The 17704-nt window shown below is 43.2% G+C and overlaps 1 long non-coding RNA gene across 1 annotated transcript in view; it reads left to right on the top strand.

The window, feature by feature from the left end:
- Window positions 1–2842: 2842 nt before the first annotated feature.
- The window catches only part of LOC147028689 (uncharacterized), a 39961-nt gene continuing 25099 nt past the window's right edge, over window positions 2843–17704 (top strand). Inside the window, exons 1-2 of the long non-coding RNA XR_015057670.1 lie at window positions 2843–2926; window positions 6538–6655. This is a non-coding gene — a long non-coding RNA (uncharacterized LOC147028689). The remainder of the gene's footprint in view (window positions 2927–6537; window positions 6656–17704) is intronic.

Raw genomic sequence — 17704 nt, 5'->3', positions numbered from 1 at the left:
ATATATATATATATATATAGAAAAATCTTTGATTTTGCAAGTAACAAACACACCGTTCTGTGAATTATAGTCAGGATACAAAGTTGTGGCTCATGGAGGAGCTAGAACATAAAACGGATCAGCATGTCGCAGAACAAAAGGAACAGTGGAAAGAGAGAGAGGAATCACACCAACATCAACAATCACATCAACAAGAGAAAATAGAGGGAGACTTGGATAAATAAGGGTTATGGGGAAAAATGAGGGCTCGGCTGTCATGGATGACACATATGGTGGACAAGGTGGATGCATAAGCAAACTCTCAGGAAGGAAAAACTGGAAATTTGGAAACAGGTGGGCTTGTGGTGGGGGGGGGGTTAACGGGGTAGAAAAGATCTGAGATATGTGGTGAAAAGCTGTCTTGAAGACCTGGAGAGAAGAATGAGGTTAAAGACAATGTGAAAGTTAGTTCCACATGTGGGAAGAAGAGGAACAAATGAGTGGAGGTGTGCAGTGATTTTGGATTTTGGGAGTTTTTCTGGAAGGGGGTTGCTGGTGGACGATGTGCGCCCTGCAGAAACCTGGGGGAGTGGGGGGACAGAGCACAGAAAGAGACGGTGCAAGACGAGAAAGGAGGCAGTGGAAGACAGAGAGACCATCGACTCATCCGCAACAAAGACGTAATCGATGAAATGCCAATGCTTAATCTGTGTTTGCTGCCATGATGTCTTATGTTTGTTTTTCTGGCAGAACACAGTGTTGGTGATGCCGAGAGTAAGTGCATGTTTCTCACATTTGGTCAAAAGTCAGGTGCCATTTGTGTTAACCTTTCCCAATCCTTCCTTGCCAATGGATACGTTCCAGATGTTTGAGTCTCTTCCAACACTGGCATTAAATGGTTAAACTGTTAGAGCATCCATTCTGCATCTGGGGAATCTGGGAGTTCAGCAGATTGAACCCCAGCTGAGTCATCTCAAATACTTCAAAATTGGTACGTGCTGATTTCTTGCTTGACGCTCAGCATTTAAAAGATAGTGCATCAAAAAAAATCCATAGGTTGGCATCCGTGGGGAGGAGGAAATTCCTTCTTGATTGTCCCCACTGAATGCGGAGAGAAAAATGATACCCAGAGTGCTTTGGGTCGTGATATCATTTCCCCAAATCTCAGCAGTTGTGTTTGTGAGAAAGTCAAGTCTGGTGCCATTTCATGTATCTGTCTGCATGTGTACCTGATTTGCGTCACAGCTCCTCCACGAGCCTTAGAGCCTGTAAAATAAAAAAGAAGAAGGTAAGTAGTCTGTCTTCCATTGTAATGCGAGAAAGGATTTGATCATGGTTTGTGTAAAATTCCTCCTGGATTTCGGCGTCAGCATCAAGAGTCAGGGAATGTGTGCTAATAACAGTGGTATGTTGCCCTCCCCCCCCCCCCCCACGCCAATTTAAGATGGGGGTGGTCGTTGATTCTGATCGGAAACTCTCATTTTGGTCGATGAGTTCATTCTTGATGCCCTTCCAGAAGAGGGTGTCGCTGCCTCCTTGCTCCTCAAGCGTCCCCACTCCTGCTCACCGGGTCTCGCTCAAGGCAGGGATATCAATATTGTACCACCTGAGTTATTGGGCCATGATTGCAGTTGAGCACTCTGAACATTCGCAAGTGGGGATGTCCATCAGGATCCTGATGTTCCAGGTCGTGGAAATGACTTTGTGACTTGGATTGCAATGATGGTGATCTCATTGTATGTGATTTCCCAGGCAGGAAAGAGTGGAACAGGTTATATTTAAGGCACCTTTTCTAACTCCCTCCCCTTGTGGGGTGAGACGGGCGGATCCTAAAGAGGGCTGCTCAGTCACAGTTACAGCTGCCACAAGGCAATTTGGTTCATCCAAGTGCTTGACGACCTTCTTGTAACTGCCACCTTTATGCCAGATCATGACTAGAAGCTTCCAGATCTCACAAATCGTGCACCAGTCGTCACTAGCTGATCGCCATAGGACTTGACAAATGTACTGGAGATGTTTCCATGGAAGATGCCTGTTCTTGATTTCTTCGTCAATGGGAAGCCGTTGCACATGAGCTTCCACACGGTACTTGATATAACGGGACCTTGATCCAATGGCAAGGACACCAAGACAATTGGAGATTTCGTTCTGCTGCAGCCTTCATCCACCTAAAGAGCCATTGAGGTCTTGTAAGCATGACCATGACTGGGCAGTGGAGACCAAGTAGGCTTATTATAATGGCAGCCTCAGCTTATACTCGCCACGTCGCAACACCATCAAAGGATGTATCTTTTTTTTCTTTTTAAGGGAAAGCATTGTCATCTGCTGTCCCCAGCACTTGCTGGTGGTGCTGCCACTGCTTGGTCCGTGGCTGCTTATTCATCAGTTTCTGCTGATTTTGCGGCTGACCTTCACTGAAGGTCATTCCACACTCCGCCACCTGTGGATGCGCTGGGTCGCAGGACGCCAGGATGGCTCTGCGTCCGAGGCACGTGATACGTACAGGGTACAGCAAACGAAAATGCACATTCTGAAATAGTGAGACAAAACCGAAAAAAGAGCGTTGCCATTCAGGTGAGACAAAAGCTTAAACCAACAATCCGCCAAGGTGCCAAGGACATTCGGTTCTGGATTGGAAGACCTCACGAGCATGCGAACTGAATCAACTCGTCATTGACCATTGTGGTTTTTACAAGTGATTCACAGAGTACCGCATAAAAGTCTGTCTATTCACGTTCTCTCCTGCACCCTCCGGGCTGTTTGCAACTGCAGAGCTTCACGGGAATAATAATGAGAAGAGCGAACGAGGATGGACTGACGTCACACGTGCGTTTGTGACGTATCCACGCATTCGCGGAACATGCCCATATTAGGAGTGTGTTGACTACCGTACTGCATCCGTCCGTGGACATTAACGATCCATTCCTGTAGTATCCTTCACAAAAGGGTAAGCCGTTGGGGATTCAAATTGCGGTGGACAGCCCCCGTACGACACACGTGTACGAACCGAACCGTGAACGTGGAACATGAAACAGACTCTCGTGGGGATCATGATCGGGAGGTTTCGTGTGATGGGATTTGACCGTTTGAGGGAAGAAACATGAGCTGTTGGTGGAGTGTTTGAACAATTAATTAAATGTGAGTTCATCCAATTGCACACGTATCATTCCCTGTGTTGCGTCATGCGAGTGGAAAATAAATAATACCGCAATATAAAAATGAATTAATTTAATTAAATAAAGAGACAAATAAAAATAAATAACAAATTTAAAAAAAAAATGTAAACAGACATCAATACAAAAGTCACATAAATAAATAGACAAATAAATAATTGCATGAATAAATAAGACAAAGGACGAGGTAAAAACAAATACCATAAATAATAAATGAGACCAGTACATAAATAAATAATTACACAAGCCAACAAATAAATAAATAAATAAATAAATAAACATGCTCAGCTTGATCATCGCAAGGCCTGGAAATAGCAGCGGTTCCCACGTCGTCGGCTTTCCCTGTGACGACCACGTGGTCACACCTTTCCATCGTGCATCATCACGGGCTTGGCCTCACGAGTCGCCGTCAGCACAATACGAGTTGTGTGAAACGCCGTGGCTATAAACACGTGCACCACTTCGCTGGAGGACCAAAGGGATGGCAGGTCATCAATTAGCACAAACTGCGACGAAACAGCATGGGACACGCGGCTCGTTTTATGACGTCATGAACTTCACCTGGTTGTGCCTTGCTTGAAGTGCGTGAAGAATGTACCTGTGCGCATATTTACTGAGCTTTTGCATCCTGCTGACCCTACAAGTCATAAAATGACTTTCGGCCTATATACAGCGTTTCGGCAGAGCCTGACGACAAACAATCGGACAGACGGTGTCATACAGTAAACACTGAGTACAGGCAACTGAATCACTCTCTACTGATCTGGAATTTATCATATCCTGGTCTGATATTTGGACCACATCCTTCAATCCCCACCGATCTCACATTCTTACTCTGTTGCTCCGGAAGGATCGTCGAACGCATCCATCTACCTATTTCCACAGTCAGCCACTGTACGAGGTCCAGTCTCTTGAACTTCTAGGCCTCACCATCAGCCTATCTCCTGTCCTTGGTTGACCAAATAGCATCGCGGGCTTCCAAAGCCAGCCGCATACTGGGTATCCTCCATCAATCCAAGTCTTTCCTTGATAAATCAGAACTACTCCGAGTCTACGAGGTGTTCGTTCAGATCCCAGTGGAGTCCTGCACAACCCCAATGGGCTGCCACCCCAAAACTACATCTGTCTCTCCTGAATTCTGCAGAATCTGAAGTTCAACATTACTGGAATCTCCTGCAATGAGGCCCGAAGCGGAAGGAAGGCCTGTTATTCTCACATCACTGACACGTTACACCACCTCTCCCTGGGTCTTGGCCCCTCTGCTCTCGAAGCCCTCTAATCCACCAGAGTTCCTTCAGAATGCTCGCATTCTTCCAGTAAACTCCTCGCTCCAACTCGTTCAACTTCTCCATTGTCACATAATGATAAATAAAAAAATAGAGGGGGAAAAAAGAGGATCAGCAGCCCCATATCTGAGATGTGTGTTGTATTCACCATATTTAACTCACTTTGTAAATTTTTTTTTGGGAGGGGGGGGGTAGGTGGTCATTTTTTTGTTTTGGGGTTTATGCCAATTACGTACGTTTGTTTTCAAGGTTTGATTTATAGAAAGTGTTCAACATCATTTTGACGTGCAGGGCACATACCAAAAGCTCGTATCGTGCCCCTCTTGCAGCCAAGTATTTAGAGCGAGGTCGGGGCAATATGCCAGACTATACTCTCCGGTCATTTTGTTCGACGTCCTGAACATTTTCCATTTTAAATTGCATGATATATACAATCGGCTTGCAGAGAATCCTCTGGGGGCAGATGTTCAGTGTATTTAACACAAGTTGGGTCACCTGATCAAGATCAAGTTGGGTCACCTTTAGTAAACCATCAAGAGGATTGATGTTTGAAGCTACAACATAAATTAACCCAGGAGTGCAGCAGGGCAATAATGGGCCAAATTGCCTCATTTCCTTGTTTGAGGTCGAACTGGATCGTGCGACAACTACTTACACTCGCTGTAGTCCTGTGGTGAATGTGGACCCTTTGTATATTAATTAACATTCTGCATCCGGATTCCAAATAATTAAATTCAATTGGTTCGATTCCCAACTTGAGAGTTCATAGAACACCTTACCCCACACAGTCTTGAGAAATAAAAGACACGTGTGGGATCTGCGAGCGGAAAATTTGAATGGTCGAGATGATGTAAAATGGCGTAATATTTTGTCGAAGTCCTGCTAGATGGAAGGTTTTAGAAAGTGTAAAAACGGAGATTTGTGTTCTCCAGTGTTCAAATATATAATTAAATTGAAATTGAAATAAGGATTTTAGAGGTTGTAGGAAAAAAAAAACATTTTGGAAGTTTACCACCGTTGATTGCAGCGTCTTTTACACCACCTTATTTAACGCATTACATTCATTCTTCATGCCTGTTGTTTGTGTCCTTTATGATGTCCTGAAAAACAGTAAGTGTCTTTCATTATCTATCTCTAAGGAGAAGTGAATTCTTGCAGAAAATTTTCTGTCAGACTGACTTTACGCCTGGATGGGTTTGAGGGTAATGAAGTCGTGGCTGAAACCTGAATCCTATCCAGGTTCCTCGTGATGACTCCATCTTTGCTCTTTACTTATTCGGGTTTACAATTTTGTTGGACTGCCAAACAAGCAGACAAAGTAAAAATTATCTCACTCCTCTCTGCCATGCATGATTGGGACAAATTCAAAGCCAATGTACTGCTAAACTATAGGTTTGTTTTCTGATTGATGTTCCGATACATTTTCAAAATATAACATTAAATTGAAATAGCAGGCATTGGTGAGGGTGCAGCAAGTGCAGGCAGTGGAGAGGATGCAGTTATTGCAGGTAGTGTTGGGGTGCAGGGAGTGCAGGCAGTGTTGTGGGTGTAATGAGTGCTGGCAGTGTTGAGGGTGCAGCGAGTGGAGGCAGTGGAGAGGATGCGGCGAGTACGGGCAGTATTGTGGGTGCAGCAAATGCAGACAGTATTAAGGGTGCAGCGAATGCAGATAGTGTTCAAGGTGTAACGAGTGCATGCAGTGTTGAGGGTCCGAGTTTAGGCAGTGTTGAGGGTGCAGGCAGTGGTGAGGGTGTGGCGAGTGCAGGCAATGGTGAGGTTGTAGCGAGTGTCAGTAGTGGTGAGGGGCAGCAATAGAGAGGAATGAGGGTAGGAATGAGGTCTGGGAGACTGTTTTGTGGGTGGTTAAACTATTAAATACTAGCAAGTGCCACCCGTCGCTTTACTCGTGGAGGGGAGAGAGGTGGGAGAGAGCAAATATGACCTGTTGCTTCGATAAGATAAGACCAAAGCTGGCTTTGCTGTGATATTTAATCCCCCAAGGATCTTTGACTGCTCGAGGGTTAAACATGGCCATCACCTCAACTCTTTCGTTCAGCCTCAACACAGAGCACTGTTTTCTGTGTGTTTTGTATTTTCAGGTGATTGCCCCACTTCGCACAGGAGCGACAAAGGTTTCATGGGTTTGAACTGTATCTTTCTGAACCAGCTTGAACGAACAGCCGACTCAAGTACAACAGAATGATTGGGAGATCACAGGTATGGGAGGGCAGAATGCAACCATTGCTGCTGTGTTTGCTTTTCCTCTTCTCTTGCTTCTTGATGTTGGGGAGTTTCTGCTGCTCTGGATTTTTGTTATTCATTACTTTGTTTTTTCTTCTTTTTCTACTTCATTCTTCCTTCTTGTAACTTCCTTCTTCTATCTGCCTCTCCTTCCTTCTTTGTTTTATTTTTTCATTGTTCTTCTTCTATCTTCCTCCTTCTTCTGTGTTCCTCTCTGTCTCTCTTCTCCTTCCTCTTTCTGCCTTTCTTCTCTTTTCTTTCCTCTTTCTGCCTTCGTCAGCACTGTTCCTTCTTCAGCACTGATGATTTCACGTCACATTTTATCACAGTGTTTGACTTTATTTTTTTTATCCTTGTCAAGCTTCAAAACCATTGATAAGGAATGGCTGGCTTGGCAAGCACTAGATTGCTGCTTGGTAACTGAACACACCACTGGACATCCCGACAGCAAAAAGCACATACAAAACACTGACAAAAGGACAGTTTTTTTTTTTTTTAAATTAAAGACTTCAAAAATTAATCATGACGATTTTTGTTGTAATGAAAATGTACCTGTTCAGTTTACAACACGTTTTATTTTTAAAATGTACATAAACTCAGAGGTTGATGTTGAGCGTACAAGAGTGGACATGTACATTTCAAAGTGTGCATGTACATAACGTCTTTAAAGTGTACGCATACATTAATAATTTCTTAAAGACGTTAAAATTAAAAAAATAAGCTCCCGACTAATTAATTGCATACGCAAGCATTTCAGTATTTCACCACCAAGTCGACTTTTGCACCTTTGTTTATTTACTTCACATAATATGTGAATTACATGTCCATCAGTTTGTTTATAAATCCCGACTTGCACACGATCCAGCCTTGAAAGAAAAGTTTGGCGAAAAACAAAAGTTTAATTCTTTTTATTAAAGACTCCACGATCTTCTTTCCTCTGCATTATGAGAACATACCTTCATTGGGCAGTGTGCATTAGACCGCTACCACGATCACTGTGAACAAAATGTGCATTACCTCATTTCCTCTGCATGAAGTCAAAATGTACCTTTGTTTCCTCAAAACAGAACCTTCATTTAACGATGAAAGACGCATTGTTCAGTCTTCAAAAGTACACCAGAGGCTTCTGTGGCCTGTTCCAAGTCAAGGAATATTTGAGCAGGCTGAAACAAAATGGCAGCTTCTGCGAGGTGAAAGCAGGCTGACCAAAATGGCACGCCGCCATGTTGGTGAGGCTTTTTTGTTTTTTTTTTCATGATGAGCACCCCATTAATTATCTTCACAAGGGGTGTTTGCATTTCCCCAAACACCAAATTTTCCTTCATGCACTCCCGTGGAGTTCCCTTCGTATGCATGCAAAATTTTGGACTGCTCGGTTTCATGGTTGTGGAGTTATGGAGGACACACACACACACACACACACACACACACACACACACACACACACACACACACACACACACACACACACACACACACACACACACACACACACACACACACACACACACACACACATTTATTATTCTAGATGGAGATTCATCATTTTGCAGGAAGGATCGTAGACATAGAGTTGTGTGCAGTTTCGAAGGAGCAAGAGTCAGGGACATTGGAGGAAGGTTAAATGGCATCATATCAGGTCATGGCAGGAAGAAGTTGGTTGTGGTACACTGAGGAGCAAATGATTTAGGGAAAGTGGACTTTGAGGTTTTGAAAAATAGACACAGGATGTTGAGTAAGTGGCTGAAATTAAAGGGTTGTGAGGTAATGTTTTCTGGTATTCTCCCAAGATTAGGAAATGGAATATAAATTATGAGCACAGCAATAGATGTCAACCTACGGCTCTAAGAACGGTGTTGGGAGGAAGGTTTTGCATTAAGAAGCAGTGGGAATCATTTTGGGGGCAAAGGGAGTGTTTCAAGAATGCTGGCCATATGCTAAATAGAAAGGGGGCAGCAAGGTTTGCAGTGGGGATTGCCTTTTCAGGTCAGCGAAGGGTAGGGAATCTATAAAGGAAGGAACTGATGATGTAATTGTGACTAGTAAGACCAAGCAGGAAAATGGAATTTCAGGAAGGGAAAAGTTAAACATATTCTATACCAATGCCAGAAGTTTAAATAATAAGATGGAAGAGCTTGAGGCCAAAATTGATCGTGAAGAGTACGATATAGTTGCAGTAAGCGAGACATGGTTTAAGGAGGAGAGCAACTGGAGGACAGGATTAGAAGGCTACAAAGTGTATCGGTGTGAGAGGAAGGAGAGAATAGGAGGAGGAGGAGTAATCTGGGTAAAAGACAGCATTGCATCAAGAGAAAGGGGTGACATTAAGGAGGGAATTAATGTTGAGGATTCCATATGGGTAGAAATTAGAGATTATAAAAACAGTAAGATACTGGTGGGATGCTTTTATGGGGCTCTGGATGTGAGGGAAGAGGAGGAAATAGGAGTACATGAAGAATTCAAAAGGGCATGTGGAAATGGAAGAGCATTGATGATGGGGGATTTTGACTTGCCAGGGATAGATTGGGTCCAGGAACAGGGAAAGGGCAGAGCAGATGAGGATTTCCGAGATTTAGTCCAGGATTGCTTTTTAACCCAGTTTGTAGATAAGCCCACGAGGGGAGTGCAGTGTTAAACCTCCTTTTAAGTCATATTCCCAATATGGTGGAGGAGGTGGAGGTAGGAGAGTATTTAGGATCAAGGACCATAACAGTGTGTGTACAAGGACTCTGTAAAGTGTTATAGTTTGGGACAGTAGAGTAAGGCTATTAGATTTCAGGAAGGTAAACCTTGAGGGTATGAGGAGAGAGTCGGGTGATGTAGATTTGGAGAAGCTAACAATGTCGAACAATCAGCATCAGAAAAATAGGAAACCTTCAAGGAGCAAATGTGTTGAGTGCAGAGTAAGTACATTCCAATGAGGTGTAAAACTGGAAGCTTAAAGAGGCCAGGGTGGTTGAGCAGTGAGATAAGGAACGCTATTAAGGAGAAGCAGAAAGCATTTGTGAGCTCTTAGGTCTTTGTCATAAGATGGTATCATGTATAATATTTAATTATTTTTTATTACAATTTTAAATTGGTAATTTGTGGACACCCCTTGTATGAATGAAAACAATCCGAATCAAATAAATTCCTGGCATTTAAAATATGTACTCGAAAGGACTGATAAATATCACCAAGAAGTGGAAGAGCGAATTGGGAAGCACAGATCGAGTGATTCGTGGTGATGGTAATATGGTCGACATGATCGGAAGTGATGTGATACTGCATGCGGAATCCTGAAGGATGTCGACGTGGCCTTTTTTGAGGTCATGTTGCTCAAGACGTCACACAGTCAATAGGCTAGACATCAACTATATGTCCATTAGTATGTGTGTGTGTCAATCCTTTTGAGTCGAATGGAAGTGAAACATTGCGTTTTCAAAATTGATTGTACTTTCCATTCAATATGGGTTTTGACCACATTAAAATGGGTCTGCAGGTTTTTAGAAACAAAACGGGTCTAACCCATAAAATCCGGGTAACGTGCTCGCTATGTTCTCCTCCGCTCCCACCTCATGTTAGTCTGTGTGTTGTTCCATCCATCAAAAAGTGATGACTCCGTCTACATCTCTCTCAGATGGCATGGACCAACTTTTGATCACTCATCCTTACTCTCTCTTCTCAATAAGGGGTGATTTAAATTGTCACCATGCAAATTGGCTAGGTTTTGGTTCCTCTCTCACCAGCCATGGCACTTCTGCAAAGGACTCCATCGGTCTGACTCAATCTGCGATCTTTCCCAGCAGATTTCTCCCAATGGCAAATCTTCCCTTCTGGATTTGGTGATGACAAACTTCCCTGCCAATGTATCTTGTTTGTCCTCTGCCCCAATTGGCTCAACTGATCATGTGCTTTTGAAGGTCAACATCTCTTTGGCCACTCTCAAAGAACAGCCTCTGCACTAGTGAGTCTGGCAGTTCACTCAGGCAAATTGGTATGGACTGCAAGCAGCCGTCACACTTCAGGACTGGTCTCCCATATCCACCGTCGCCAATATTAATTCAGCCTGGGAATTCTTCCACAGATGTCTGCTCTCTCTGATGCACAGATTCATCCCATCTCAGGTCAGGTCAGGTATGGGAGCATGCGCCAGAGCACATCTCATCTTCAGTTATCTTACCCATCCTCCCACTTTTGGTACTCTGAATCCTGTGGTGAGGCTGTTGCTTTAAAACAACTAGCATTCTCCTTCTGGAAGGTAAGTACAACCGAAGGCAACCTCAGATCATTCCACAAAGCCCGCAACAAGTGTGTGTCTACCCACAGGAGAGCAAGAAAAAAAACATCTGTCCAATCTCAAGAATGAACTTTCAAACTTGTCTCCCTCCTCTAAAACCTGGTGGCACCTTCTCAAGTCTGTCTCTAGTGTAGGTTCCCCTTCCATCCCTTCCCTCACTTCAAATGGCACCACAACAAACTCCACTCGTGAGAAGGCCAGGTCATTCCAGGTATGGGAGCATGCGCCAGAGCAATGCATGACTGCGTCCACTTTCCACTGGTACTCCAGGGACCTCTGTCTGGCCATCCACCAGACAGGTGACTGGCCCATCCCCATCTCCTTGAGATGCCGATCAACCTGCTGCAACCATGAGGCACGTGGTCGGCCCGTTGGTCTCCTCCTCTCACAAGGCTCCCTCGCTGAGAGAATCTGGTGAGCAGGATCAGCGTCAGGAAAATGAGCCACATACCATACATCCGCAGCTGACACTCACAGACTATACAGGTAGCAAATCTCATATGAGTCTCTCTCAGCAATCGCTCATTGGACACAAAGTCTGACCAGTGATAGCCAAGGATTCTCCAAAGCGACCTGGTACCAAAGGAGTTAAGTCTCTGTCTCAGATCCCTGGTCAGAGTCTGCGTCTCACTTCTGTAGAGCAAGACTGGAAGCACCAAGGACCTGAAGACTCGGACTTTCATCCTTCTGCACAGGTACCGACAGCGCCACACCCCATGATCCAGTGAATCCATGACTCCTCAGGCCCGACCCAGATGTCTATTAAAGAAAGCCAAATACCTCATTTCTGTTTTTGCTTCAAAATCTTGTGTCCCTAACCCCACTCTCTATCTGTACCCACCATTCCCAGTCATACCCAAGCCCTCATGAATTCTGTGTCTTTTGCACCTGAAGAGGAGGAAAAGTTTCTAGCAATGCTTGACTCTGACTCTGCAAAAGGACTGGGTGACATCAGCTCACATGTCCTAAAAACCTGCTCTGCTGCTCTTGCACTTCCTCTCTCTGCCCAATTGAACATCAATTTGATTAGGAATTACTTTTTTTAAATGTAACATTGACATACTGAGTGTTACAATCATGTGATACAGCAAATTTTTGGGGCAATTGGCCCAGAGGTGTGTAAATGTGTGACATACGGGGCATGGGGGAGAACTCTATATATAGGTGCTTATAACCAGGACCCAGGATCCAAGGGAGGGGAAGAGGATACCCACCTTCCCCGACAGGGGTATGTAACACTACCTTTTGTTCTCTTCACCCGGATGCTGTTTTGTCCTTCGACCTGACAAGCTGCATGGTTGTAGCCATGAAAACTTACATGAAGTTCTGTGCATTCCCACCTCCCTCAGAGATGTTTTGCTGTGTGGCCAAAAAACATTAATGTGGCAACTTAGGAATAAGCACTTTGTGTAACCTAGTAAAAGGTAAGTCAAGGCAAAAGATTTCTGCACAGCACCATCCAACAGGGGCGGTGTGCATTGCGGTCACGTGCTTTTACAAAGGTTGAAAAACACGAGCCATGGACAGCGAAGTTTGGACTTCATCACTTCACATGCATTATTGGGAAGACAAAACAATAAGATGCAGTGAATCAGACAGCTGCACAGGTCAAAGGCACCTTGATAAAAGTATAGCACAACACAAATACTTTTTAAGCGTGGAAGAAAGGACGTCCGAGACGTTAGAATTCAGTCAATTCTTTATTAAAACGCCACGGTAAAACTTCTCAAAACCCCTGCTGGGAAACCCCGTTAAACCAAAGCTAAAGAGTATTCACATATTATGAAAGCAAAGGCAAAATTATGCTTCTACACTTTTCACTGCAGTTAGATAAAGATAACAATAGAGGAAGAACATGTTCACCTCCTAAAGCCTCAAGAATCCGATCTCACCGAAGATCTGGTCGCAAGAGGTCAAAGTAAATGTGGTAATGTTCCCTTTCAGTGTACTGGTTATGGTGATGATGTTTAAGTCAGGCCAAAAAAAGAGAAAACTCACAGTTAAAACGCAATGACAAGTTGTAAATGAAGTCTGATTGATGAAAAATCCTTCACTTCGTCTCTCCAGCTGTTAATGGTGAAGAGGAAAGGATTCCTTCGTTCCGAGCCATCAAAGCCTTAAGATGGCGTCGAATACAAAAAGAAGAGCACTCATTTGTTGTCGGTGTGGCTGTTCAACCAAGCAAATTAAAATCCACTTCACTCATTGGTCATGATAGGATAGAACAAAAGTCACAATTAAATATTGACGAATTGAGCAACTCGTGAAATGAAATGAAATAGTATTGCATGGAAAAGTGTGCTTCGAGCGATACAGTCTCCTGAAACAAGCTTTCAGCATCTCTTGTCTCCACAACACCGATTGGCTTGCTGAAAGGACTCCACTGTTTGGCCAATAATAGTCACATGAGTTCCATTACCACCAATCAGCTTGTGGAGTGCTCACCTAGTGGCTTCAGCACTCAAGAAAGCATTCCAACGAAACGGTTGATAAGAAGCAGCTGGCTTGGCAAGCGATAGCAAGCTGACTGGTAATGGAACACATCCCTGAACATTCCACTATTGAGAAATGTAGAGAAAACTGAACGAGTCACTGCAGTAGGATTCTGTTTTCGAGAAAGAAGAAAGGTTTCAACATCTCCGAGAAGAAAAAAAGGTACACAAAGAAATCTGCTTTCACAGTATGCAGAACAGTTTACAGTACTGCACTAGAGTGAGGAACATTATACTATTCATATAAAAGCCCATCAAAAATGATGGGTTGGAATTATTTTCTTTAAATTATTCAAGGAGACTGGAAGACATGATGTTTCATAGCAAGAAGAGTTATTTTAAAACACTACAAGTACAAATGTGATCATATTTTCTCTATTTTCCTGGACGTTTTATTTCGATGGTGCAGCCTCATGAGCGTGCCATAGTCTGAAGCCTCGGCCTAGCGTCAGGTGTGCTCATATCTTCTTCTATCTTCTTAATTTATTAGACATCCTACGGACGTAAATGAACACTCGTTTTACTCCCATGCACGTTGCACATCACGTGAAGCAAATTTCACCTCCGTACGCCTTGTATTTATTGTTGTTTTAAAAACACATCTGTACACCACCCTTGAGGTTCGGTGTGCAAGTCACCATCTACAATTCCAATGGAAGAGACTGAATTATTCTTTCATGGAAAATTATTTTCGAATTTTTTAATCCTCAAAGAAATAGATGGGAGTGAACACAGTCGTGTTAAAAAAAAATTGGCCTTTAAAACCCAACTCAAACCGTCATTATGAAGGGGGCAGACAAATATACACTACATTTTATAGAGACTAACAGAGTACCTGCCCTATGAGCGATCTTGTTCCAAGTAAGCAACACGTTCTTCTGATTCATACCTTTATTTGGGTGGTGTATAGTCAACTGAGAACTCTGTATAGGCAAAATAATAATAATAATAATAACCTGGGTTATGTGCATGAAGCCAAAACATACCTACTACTTATAATTCAAAACGCACTACACGATTTACATGGACAATTTGCATCTCTGCTCCTCACCCTCCCCCCCCCCCAAGACCACCGGCAAAGATAATTGGGGTCATGCTGATCCTATGTAGCAAGTCTGGAAGTAATTGGCCCAAAACTGCAGGAGGAGTAGCGCGACAAACAAACAAACACCGGTGTGTGAATTATAGTTAGGATATATAATATGGAAGAAGACAGATATAACCTTCATACTGTACTCAATGAAAGGATAATTATACTGTACTTAAGGATGGTTATACAGCATGATGACTCTTTCTTGTATCCAGTATAATAATGATAAAACAGCGATAATAATCTTTCCTTGAGGACAGCATAATAATGATGAGATATACCTTATATTTAAGGGTGTAGATGTGTAGTCCTGCCTGAGTACACTGGAGTGCTGCTGCTGCACCTCAATCCATCCAAGGTTCTCTACAACAGTACAAAAAAAACCCACTCATGTTCAGATTGGTTTAGTTATTGTACTTCGTGTACTTTCATGAGCATAGCTCGAGTCCCACTGGTCTGTAAGAGAGCTAATGTTGTCGCTATCCCCAAGTTCAACAAGCCGAATTGGTCATCCTGAACAGGATTAAGCCACTGCTTGAGCAAGTTCTCCCAAACAAGTAAATGAACAAGCAGGTTTCAGGAAAAACAGGAGTGCAGAAGATCAGGGGCTGACTGTCACAGAACATATTGAGGATGCTTTTGAGGCCAGGAAATGTGGTGCACTCATGATTGATCTCTCATCTGCCTATGACACAGGAGAGCACAGTGGCCTGCTTCTCAACCAATATAATGCTCTTCAAGACAGATGTTTGTTACAAGTCATGAATGAGATGATTTCCAACTGCTGTTTTCAGGTGCTGATAAAGGACTATCCAGACAGACCACAACACTCAGGAATGGTGTCCCCCAAGGGTCTGTTCTTGATCCGGCACTTTTCAACCTCTATACAGCTGACCTGCTGCACACTTTTGGTATGAAATTGGCCTATGCAGATGACTTAACCATCCTAAAGACCTGTGACACTTTTCAAGGCGTAGAGCAGGTCTTGTCGTGCAATATTTACACAATGCACATGTATTACTTTCAGTGAGGACTTTGTCTTAAAGTGCAGAAGAACACCTGCTCAGCTTTTCACCTGAGCAACAAGGACTCCAATGGACAATTACAAGTTCGATTCAATGGTACTCTAATTCCTTTTAACAACACACCGACCTACCTTGGTATTAAGTTGGACAGGGCCTTTACTTTCCGCAACCATGCTGAGGATGTGTCTGGAAAAATGGCAGCAATGGTCAACCTGCTAAAGGCCCTGTCACACCTTGACGATTTAGCCAGCGTATGCCGACATATGAAAAATTTGTCTAAAACGCTGGCACACGTCGAATACGTTTTGGGTAAGTTTTATATACGTTAAGAGCACGCTGGCATACGTCGTAGTACGCTGGCATACGTCGTAGTACACCGAGCTCGTTGACAAATTTTAACATGCTTGAAATTTTTCGACGTATGCCAGCGTATGACTCACACGTTCCGCATAACGCTGGCCATAAGTTGTAGGCACGTTACGCGATCGTTGACACACGTCGACCCGTTACTTGTAAGTTACTCATAAGTCGAAACATGTCGAGGTAATGTTTAGCATACCCGAAACTTATTTCTAACCGATGAGTAACATGTTGTAGGCACGTTACGCGATCGTTGATGCACGTCGACACACGTTACTTGTAAGTTACTCATAAGTCGAAACACGTCGAGGTAATGTTTAGCGTCAGTGTTCCAGACTCCCTGGTTTTTATTTTTTTATTTTCTTCAGTATGACGGTGATGTTGACACTTCGATTTCTAGTGCGTTTATAATATAATGTAATTAATAGGCTGCGGCTCAACAATTTAAATCATAACCACACTAGAAATCGAAGTGTCAACATCACAGTCATACCGAAGGAAAAATAAAATAAAAACAATGTCACCCGCAGGGTGACCCGTATCTTGCCAAAAGGTGACCACGTGTGACTTCTTTAAGGTCACACTGAGGTGAACAGAGCTGCTATCCACCAGGAGCGACTCCTTGAGGAATATCTGCCTACGAGAGATTCCGATGAGAATCGTTCTACAGAGTAACCATGAAAAATATGCGTTTGCCTCATAACGTCACCAAATGACGTCATAATGTCTCAAGCTTGACATATCTAGAAAGCACTCATCGAGCTGTTCAATTTGAGGTACTTCACGATATGGTTCCTAAAACTTGAAAATTTGACCTTGGGGTCAAATATGTTTGACCTCAGGCGCTAACCATGAAGGTCAAGGCCAATCGCCACCAAAAATTAATCAGCTGAGCGCCAGACCATGAACTATATTCCCATGAAGTTTGAAGATGATCCGATCAAAATTACTCAAAAAAAAAAGGTTTCGTCGACTCCCCTGATTTGTGACAAAGTGACCTTGACCTTTGACCTTGACCTTCAAAATTTTGTGCACTGAAAGGGACCTCTATAGGCCTATGATATGCGAAGTTACAAAAATTTCCAATGATAACTGTGCTCTGCAGAATTTTTTATATGTGATTACAGACAAACAAGCAAACAAACAAACAAACAAACAAACAAACAAAAAAAATATACAAGCTGACTAACATATCTTGTAAAAACTTCGTTTTGGCAAGATAAAAAGAAAAAAAAACAGGAAGTCTGGAACACATTACCTCGACGTGTTTCGACTTATGAGTAACTTACAAGTAACGTGTGTCAACGATTGCGTAACGTGCCTACAACTTATGGCCAGCGTATGTGGAACGTGTGTCATACGCTGGTATACGTCAAAAAATTTTCAACATGCTGAAAATTTGTCGACGTACTCGGCGTACTACGACGTATGCCAGCTTGCTTCAGCGTGCTCTTAACGTATACAAAACTTACCCATAACGTATTCGACGTGTGCCAGCGTATTCGGCAAATTTTTCATACGTCTGCATACGCTGGCTAAAATGTCAAGGTGTGACAGCGGCTTGACACTTCGATGTCTAGTGCGGTTATGATTTGAATCGTCGCGCCGCAGCCTTTTAATAGGCTACGCCACGTGATCATCAGCGATACGCTGCCGCGCTATGCATAAATTAGACTATCTTTGGGCATAGGTTGTGAACGCCGACAACACGCTCAGCATTCGTTGATATGTTATCTATATGTTATCGAAACGTTCTGTGTACGTTACTAATACGTTATG

This window comes from Eptatretus burgeri, chromosome 4 (genome assembly GCF_056783735.1).
Source record: "Eptatretus burgeri isolate ZD-2024b chromosome 4, Ebu_testis_v1, whole genome shotgun sequence".
NCBI lineage: Eukaryota > Metazoa > Chordata > Myxini > Myxiniformes > Myxinidae > Eptatretus > Eptatretus burgeri.
Note: the sequence above shows the minus strand (reverse complement) of the source record. Positions and strands in the feature narration are given on the sequence as shown.